Here is an 8,637-nt window from a genome sequence, read left to right on the forward strand (position 1 = left end):
TCACCGCCCCCCACCTCACCCCAAGCTCCACCCACTCAGCCAGTACTCAGTTTCCCCTCCTGTACCACCCAGTCTCAAATATCCTGCACCCTTTCTCTACAGCTGAGAACCTAATTCAGAAGCGGACGGGAATGCATATAGAAGATTGGCATTGAATCTAATCCTCAACACGCCCTGAAAAGAAAAAGGCCATTTTATATATGAGCAAACTGAGGCCCAGAGAGGGACCATGAGCAAGGATGTCAAAGGCAGCGTTCACCTGGCTCTGGATCCTGCCAGAAGGGCTGGGGGTGGGTCCTTCAGGATATGCCAGGATGGCAGACCCCTACCTCCCAGGAGCTCACTCCCGTCCCTGATATGAAAATAGTGAGGGAGGCAAAGCTTTGTCCTGACCCCCATTCCTCCGTCGCTACCCCCCCAAATACCCAAGTAGATACTATTTTAAAAGCTAATAAGGTTATAAAAGATTGAGTTACTGTGTGACCTTGGGCAGATTACTTAACTTTCTGATCTGCAAGAGTCCATTGCAGAGTATAATGATAGAGACTTCCTAGGGTACTAACAAGGGAGACAATAGATGGTACATATAACATTCTTTTTTAAAAAAAAAGTTATTTGAGAGAGAGGCAGAGAGAGAGAGAGAAGGAGACTCCCTGCTGAGCAGAGAGCCCGACATGGGGCTCGATCCCAGGACCCTGAGATCATGACCCGAGCCGAAGGCAGACACTTAACCAACCGAGCCACCTAGGTACCCTACATAAAACAGCACAGTAGGGCAGGAGAGAAGTCCTCCATACGCGCTAGATGTTATTATATTGATGTTATTACTACTGTTTGGGCCATACCCCTGCTCCTGTTCCTGGCCAGGGCAGCAATAAAACCCACATTTCAAAGATGAAAAGTTCACACACACACTCTGCATGTTTTACTTCATCGGCAGACCCCCATAAGTTGCTCGGCAAAAGGGTTCTCGGGGTATGTCAAGACCAGCTCCATCTTAGCAATAAAACAGCATGAAAATCAACAAATATTTGGCACTTGCCTCAGAACAAATTTGTTCCGGGGCAAGTAGTAACATCAGCTCTGGATTTCTGAATTCTACCTTCGAATGCAACTTTAGTCCCTCTGTGTAGCAGGGATTATCATCCCTGATGGACAGGATGATGGTGCAGAGACGCAGAGAAGGCATATAACTTGCCAAAGACACACAGCAAGTGAATGGATGGACCTGAATTCGAGTTACGTTGGCGAGGCTGCAAATGTGTATATTTCGAGCAGATAATTTTTGTCACCCTAAGCAGGGGTTGCTTCTGGGATGGAGAAACAGAGGGGATGGGGAGCAGGGTCAGAGACCTTCTGTTCACTGTCTTTGATCTTTTGAATTTTGCATCATGAAATTTTTTTTAAGTCACCTCTACACCCAACATGGGGCTTGAACTCACGATCCCAAGATCAAGAGTCACATGCTCTCCTGACTGAGCCGGCCAGGCACCACGATGCATATTTTATTTATAATGAAATTTAAAATACAGTCACATTTCTTAACTTCTGTGCTTCAGAGAATACCATCAAGAAAGTGAAAGAAAAACCCACGGAAGGAGAGAGAATATTTGCAAATCATAGCTATAAGGGTCTGCTGCTCAGAATATGTAAAGAAATTTTAAAACTAGCAATAAAAACAAAATAACCAATTGTTTGAAATGGGCAAAGGATTTTAATGGACATCTCTCCAAAAAAGATATACCAAAAAAAAAAAAAAAAAAGATACACACAAAAAAGTTGCTCAACATCATTAGTCATTAGGGAAATGCAAATCAAAACCACGATGAGACACCACCTCACCCCTGCTAGTATGGGCTGAATCAAAAAGGCAGACAATAGCAAGTGTTCGCGAGGATGGGGAGAGACTGGAGCCCTCCCGTCATACTAGTGGGAAAGCACGATGATGCCACTGCCATGGGGTATAGGCCGGCACTTCTTCCCAAAGTTAAACCTGGCAACGTGTGTGTACCCGAGACAAATGACATCTGGTCTACACCGAAACATGGAGGTGCACATCCATAGCACCATTATTCATAACAGCCCCAAACTAAAAACAGTCCAAATGTCCATCACCTGATAGATGAATGCACACAACGCGTCCATCCACACGCTGGATATCAGCCCCAAACAGGAGCGAGGCACCCACACGCGCTGCCCCGGGGACGGACCCCGAGCCCACGATGCTCAGGGAGGGAACCAGACACAGAAGGCCACACGGGGTGTGAGTCCACGTGGGTGACACATCCGCGGACAGGAAGGGGGCTCGTGGGGCAGTGTGTGTGGGGGTGATTGCTAATGGGGACGTGTTTCCTTTAGGGGTGATAAAAATGTTCCAAGATTAGATTGTGGTGATGGTTGTACAACTTTAGAGTACACTGAAAACCACTGAATCATACACTTTAAAGAGTGAATGTTTTGGTACGTGGATGACATATATTTTATTTATTTATTTATTTTTAAAGATTTTATTTATTTATTTGAGAGAGAGAGAATGAGAGAGAGAGAGCACGAGAGGGAAGAGGGTCAGAGGGAGAAGCAGACTCCCCGCCGAGCAGGGAGCCCGATGTGGGACTCGATCCCGGGACTTCAGGATAATGACCTGAGCCGAAGGCAGTCGCTTAACCAACTGAGCCACCCAGGCGCCCGACATAAATTTTTAAAAAGCAAAGCAACGCAACACCCATATTCACAGCAGCATTTTTCACAACCGCTAAAATGTAGACGCGACCCAAATGTCCATCAGCAAAGGAATGGATAAACAAGAGGCGGCTCATTCATATACTGGAATATTACTCGGCCTGAAAAAGGAAGGACATCTGACACCTGCCACGATGCGGAGGGACCCTGAGGACACTGCTCAGTGAGAGGAGCCAGACCCAGAAGGACACATCCCGCAGGACCCCACTCCCAGGAGGTCCCCAGAGGAGTCCCGTCCACACAGACAGAGAGGAGAGGGTGGGAGCAGGGGCTGGGGCAGGGGGTGTGGAGTCCATGCTTCGTGGGGACAGAGTCTCCGTGTGGGGAGACGGAACGTTCTGGAGACGGAGGGTGGGGCCCACCGAGCAGGGAGCCTGACGCGGGACTCGATCCCTGGACTCCAGGATCATGACCTGAGCCGAAGGCAGTCGCCCAACCGACTGAGCCACCCAGGCGCCCGAAATGGTCAATTTTCCGCCATATATATTTTATCACGATAAAAAAGTAAAAAGAAAAATAAGTCGACCTGAAGGAAGATATGAGGGTGGCCATGTTCTGTCTGGTTCCAATGTCCCAGTGGATGGCACATCCCATTAGTATATAAGTGTGGTTGTTTAGGAATAAAATCCAATTTTTTTCTTCCAAAAAATTAGAATTAAAAATGGAAAGGTGCCCCCAAACAGTGTGAGGGGAAGATGTTAGCATTACTTTAAGCAGATGACTGCCCACCTTTATGTTCCCTCCGTCACACCCATGGCCGAGTGAGAACACCCAGCAGGGCATGAGCGGCCTGCTGCGGATCTGGGGTGGGCATCCGGGGGGCACAGACGGAGACAGCAGTAACAGAATGAAGACTGGATCTACTTTGAAGGTCAAGTCGAGAAGATTTGATGCTGCGTCAGATGTCAGGGGGATGGGAAGCAAAGAACCCAAAGGGCTTCTGGGGGCCACAACACATTGGTTTGGGAAGACAGCAAGTGTGAGGCGTGAGCCATGACTCCGTTCTTCTTCTTCACAATGGAGATGTGTCCATCAGATGTCCAGAGGCAGTGGACAGATGGATCAGGAGTGTCAGAGAGAGGGTGGGCTTGGCACTGGGAGTGGAGGGGTTGGTCTTCCCCAGCTCGAAGGCTGCATGGCATCCCCCAAGGGAGCACGGACAGAGAGGGCATTCCCGGGCACCCCAATGCTGGAGTCCAGCAAAGGGGGCAGAAAGGAGGTCAGTGGGAAACTAGAAGACGACTGGGTCACGGCCAGCAGTTTCCAGCAAACAGGCCTGGCCGCTCACCGCCTAATCCCCAGGGCTCAGGATACAGTCCTGCAGAGTGGTGCCCGCTAAACACCTGCTTAAAGAACGAACATTTGCCTTTAAGCTTGCAGACGAGAAAAATGGCGAGCATCAGGAACCCTCATGCAATCACTAGGGACAAGTCACACCAAAGCAGGTCTTCATTCGCTTGTTAGAGCGAACCATAGAAGGAGACAGGCAGAGGGTACCCCGAATTCCAGCCAAGTCAGGAGCTGGGCGGTGCCCGGGAGTGAGGAAGAATGTGGCCGGGGTATGCTGAACAGCAAACAGACCAGGGTACACATGGCCCGTTCCTGGACCTGCCTGTGTGTATGTGTGTGCACACATTTCGTTTTACTCTTAACCTCAATGTTATATAAATAGTATAGACACAATTATTTTTTAAAAGGCTCCTGATCTCTTTCTTCTGTCTTCAGAACTGGCAGTATGACATTCTTCCAAGATCTCTCTGACCCTCCTACCCTCCTCTTGTAATGGACCCTATAAAATATATCAGCTGCTTTCCTAGGGTTGCTGTCGTAGGCTCCCCAGACTGGGTAGCACAGAACAGCTGAAAGACAGTCTCTCAGTTCTGGGGCCAGAAGTCCCAAGTCGAGGTGTTGAGGTGTTGGTGGGGCCACGCTCCCTCCCAAGACCCCAGGTCCTGGCCTCTCTCCTAGCTTCCAGGAACCTCATAGACCCATGTCCTGGTCCCAGGATCGCCTCCCAGCGCCCTCCCTCTGTGCGGGTCTGTCTCTCCATGTCCAGATGTCCCCTTCTTATAAAGACAGCAGTCATAGTGGATTAGAGGCCCACCCTCCTCCAGCATGACCTCATGTTAACTAATCATATCGTCTTCAATAACCGTATCTCCAAAGAAGGTCACATTCTAAGGTGCTGGAGGTTAGGACTAGAACATGACATGTGTGTGCGCGTACACGCATGCGTGCGCGCACATGTCCACATATAAACACATCTACCTACCTACCTGGCTATCTACCCATCACCTGTCATTTTTACCTTGACTCGAGTGAAGATGCCGAGGTGCTGAAGGCGAGCTTATCAACCATTCGGGAGCCACATCTGGCTGAACAGAGCTATGTCTGGATTCGAGGCACACCACGAAAAAACCCCCGAATGAACACCAAGTTTCCTGGAGGGGCTGTAAAGATTCTGTGCATGCTCTCAAAGGCCAACTGGCTGCATGGGGACCGAGGTCCAGTCTGGGAAGATGAGAAAGTTCTGGAGACGGGTGGTGAGCATGGCCGCTCCCCAGGGTGAGTATTCGAGGCCTCTGAACGGCACACCTAGAAAGGGTTAAAATGGTAACTGTTACGCAATGTATAATTTACTACAATTATTTTTTAAAAGGGGGGAAAAGTCAGTTGGCTAACTGCAAGGCGGGGTCCTGGATGGGGTCAAGAAACAGAAAAAGGGCCTTAGTGGAAAAACGGGCGTAGTCCAAATCCACAACAGAGTTTTACTGATGGGGGTTTATGGATGTTGGTTCCCAGCTGTGACAAATAAAGGTGGGGGTGTATGATGTTGGCTTTGGGGGAAGCCGGGTGAAAGGTGTATGGGAAGTCTCTCTAGAATCTTCGCAGCTTTTCTATAAAATTCTAAAAGTTTCCTAAGAGGGATGTCTGGGTGGCTCAGTCGGTGAAGCGTCTGCCTTTCGGCTCAGGTCATGATCCCATCCCACCAGGGTCCTGGGATCGAGCCCCTCATTGGGCTCCCTGCTCAGCAGGAGACTGCTTCTCCCTCTGCCCCGTGTCACCCTGCTCATGCTTTCTCTCTCTGTCTCAAATAAATGAATAAAATCTTTAAAAAAATAAATAAATAAAACTTTTCTAAAATGAAGCTGAACAGCCAAAGACAGCAAAACTCAAGGTTACGTGGGTGTATACATTTGTCAGACCCATCAAACTACATAATTAATATCTGTGCATTTTACTTTATGTAGCCTATATCTAAATTTTTAAAAAGATTTTATTTATTTATTTGAGAGAGAGAGCAAGAGACAGCACAAACAGGGGGAGTGGTAGGCAGAGGGACAGGGAGAAGCAGGCTCCCCGCCGAGCAAGGAGCCAGACACGGGACTCAATCCCAGGACCCTGGGACCATGACCTGTGCCAAAGGCAGATGCTTCACCGACTGAGCCACCCAGGTGCCCGTAGCCTATACCTTAATTTAAAGATACCCGGCAAAAGTCACCTGATGGAAAACGTCCATCAGATTGGCCCAGAGAGTCCACATTTTAAAAATGTATCTAAAGGAAATATTTTGGGTTGTGCTTCAAGACGTAGCTGCAAGGATGTTCCACTGAGCGTTGTTTATAAAAGCAAGATACGGGGAGATGATGCAAATGTCCTGTGGCAGGAGTTTTGGGTAATGAAATACACAGGGGTGATATTTAGAATATTTGGCCACCTGATAAAGCCTGAGCACTGAGTGGACAAGTACCCGAGAGGGGGATGTCAGACCAGCTCTTGGTCGCAGCTGAGCCTCTGCCTACTGTCTGGTACACTGCATGGGGCACTCTAGCCCCGGGCTGGCAGATGTGCACAACCTCAGGAGAATTTCCTGGAAGCCTTGTGGAGAGGCCTTCCATCAGACTCATCAGGTCCAGCTCCAAATCGCCAACAGGGCTGCTGAGGCCTAAGTCAGAGAATCCAGAGCGAAGTTTAATTCCTAAAATTATGTTGGTGTTTGCACACCATGTTCGTAGTCGCCAAAAGGTGCAAGCAACCTAAAGGTGTCCATCCATGGATGAAGGATACACATGGCGTGGTCCATCCACGTGTGGGAACACGCTCCAGCCTCAGGAAGGAAGGGACCCTGACACCTGCCATGACGTGGAGGGACCCCGAGGACACCGGGCTCAGTGAGAGGAGCCAGACCCAGAAGGACACATCCCGCAGGACCCCAGTCCCAGGGGGTCCCCAGAGGAGTCCCGTCCACACAGAGAGGAGAGGGTGGGAGCTGGGGCTGGGGCAGGGGCAGGGGGTGGGGAGTCCGTGCTTCGTGGGGACAGAGCCTCCGTGTGGGGAGATGGAGCGTTCTGGAGACAGCAGGTGGGGGTGGCTGCAGGACCGGGTGAGTGTGCTTCACGCCGCGGAGCTGTGCGCTTAGAGATGGTTACGATGGTGACTTATGTATATCTTACACAATAAAAATATCAAGAGTTCTGATTTTTTTTTTTTTTTAAAGACTAAAAAGAAGGAAAGCAAAGAATATCAGGGTCCAACTCCGCAGAGGCCAGCCTTTTTAATCTGGCAAGTAAGGATATTAGTAAAAAAAGAAGGGGCACACTGCTGCCCACAAGTACAGAGACAAGGCCCCCCTCCACCCCAGACTCTGAGTCCCGCTGGGGCCACAGCGCTGAATTTGGGGGCCGCCACGTTACAGGCCATGGGTGCCCAAGAAACCCGGGATTGTGTGTGGGCCACGAGGGAGGCTGGGGGCCGCCAGGAGCCCCTCTGCGCTCCTCCCCTGCAGGTGAAGCCTCCTCCCACTCGGGCTCCTCCCAGGTCCCCGGGCTCCACCCGAACCCGCTCCCGGGCAGAGCTAACATTTAACCAGCACGCCCAGGGTGGCCAAACCAGGTGCGCAGGTATGAAGGAGCATACCTGCCTGGCAAATCACTGCCGCTTGGAGCGCCCGGAAGCCTCTCCAAGTCAGCCCCGGAGCATCACAGGAGTCCTGCAGCCTCCGGATCCACAGCAGCTGGGGAGAAGCCCAGCCTCCTTGCGCCTGGGGGGCTAGGGCACCCCGCCCCCTGTAGGCTCTTTAGACTTGGCCCACAAGGTAGAGGAAGGGGGGTCTTTTCTTTTCTGGCACAGCTTGCGGTCCCTTACTGCACCCTGCAGCTCAGTATTCCTATCTGTGCAATGGGCCTTGCAGCCGCCACTCCCGGAGGATGCCTCTCTCTGGCCTCTCTCCCCGCCTGCGCCCTGGTCTCCTGGATGCCCCTGCACTCCCAGGCTGGACGAGGACCCCAGGGCCTCTCAGAACCTGGACAGAGGGCTCCAAAGCCGGGGGGCGGGGGCAGCCTGCCTGCCTTTGGGGACTGGCTCAGAGCTCTGTCTCTGCCAATCTCTCCCTGGCCTGGCCCCACGTTGTAAGAATTTGCTGAGGGCCATGGGTCACATGAGAGAGGGTGATTCCGCATCCCCCCGGGCCCCCCCGCTTACATAGGGTGATGTCTGGGGACATCAGTGGTTGTGACACTAGGGGGTGCTCCTGGCATCGAGGGGTTGGGGCATCGAGGGGTTGGGGCATCGAGGGGTTGGGGCTGAGGATGCTGCTGAACCCCCCCCCCGGCCGTGTGCTCAGGACAGGCCCCCCCCCGAGAATGATCAGGCCCCAGATGGCCACAGTGCCGATGGGGAGAAAGTCTGGCCTGGGTCTAACTTCAATCCTGCCTGCTGCCAAGCGTGCCCCTTGCTTCTCCCTCTTTGTGCTCTGCAGAGAAGGAATACTTGCCCCATGGCTCAGGACAACCTAGGACTTGAGCCATCCCGCTGCCCACTGCCCCTGCCACCCCAGGCAGCGCGTCTCCACTCAGGGCCTCAGCTTTCCATCTGGGCAATGGGCCTGAAGCTGGACAA

The sequence above is a fragment of the Zalophus californianus genome, chromosome 1 (assembly GCF_009762305.2).
Source record: "Zalophus californianus isolate mZalCal1 chromosome 1, mZalCal1.pri.v2, whole genome shotgun sequence".
Classification (NCBI taxonomy): domain Eukaryota; kingdom Metazoa; phylum Chordata; class Mammalia; order Carnivora; family Otariidae; genus Zalophus; species Zalophus californianus.